This window comes from Triticum dicoccoides, chromosome 1A, assembly GCF_002162155.2.
Source record: "Triticum dicoccoides isolate Atlit2015 ecotype Zavitan chromosome 1A, WEW_v2.0, whole genome shotgun sequence".
Lineage (NCBI taxonomy): Eukaryota > Viridiplantae > Streptophyta > Magnoliopsida > Poales > Poaceae > Triticum > Triticum dicoccoides.
The window spans coordinates 230768987-230769692 of NC_041380.1; positions in this window are offsets into that span (position 1 = coordinate 230768987).

Here is a 706-nt window from a genome sequence, read left to right on the forward strand (position 1 = left end):
TATATATATATATATATATATATATATATATATATATATATATATATATATATATATATATATAGAGAGAGAGAGAGAGAGAGAGAGAGAAAGAGGGAGACATTTAGGGGCTAATACGTCCCTCCAAATAAATCGAGCGGTCGAGAAAAATAGGGTAGGAAGTCCAATTAACAAAACGGAGACGTTTTGTAGATGTTTGGGGATGATCCAGACACAACGGTGGCAACAGTCCGGGTCGGGTCCGGGACAGCTTTTCGGACGCGCGCGCGAGAGGTCAGTTGGAACTCGTGGGCTGTGCAGAAGGGCTCGAGCTGAGAGAAGAGAAGAGAGAGAGGCCCGGCGACTGTTTCCGGAGACCGAAAACGTCCAACGTTAGACCGACTATATTGCCACTATAGTTATCCGTTGGGGCGTCAAACGAACTCCGAATGCGACGAAAATTGACAGGCGGCCTACCTACAACATAAAAACACCGCACGCCAACTTTCATACCATTCCGAGATCATTTTCCAGCCACTTATAAAATAATATTTCGGACATGCCGCGGGCGCGTGCAAGTGTGCCTGGGCTCAGAACGGACAACAGAGAGAATGATGAGGCCGGGACGGATGCAAGTTTCGAAAACATGATGATGCAATGCACATGATGACATGACAAGATGCGACACGCAAGCAAAAGACAAGGCAACAACAACGAAACACCGGAA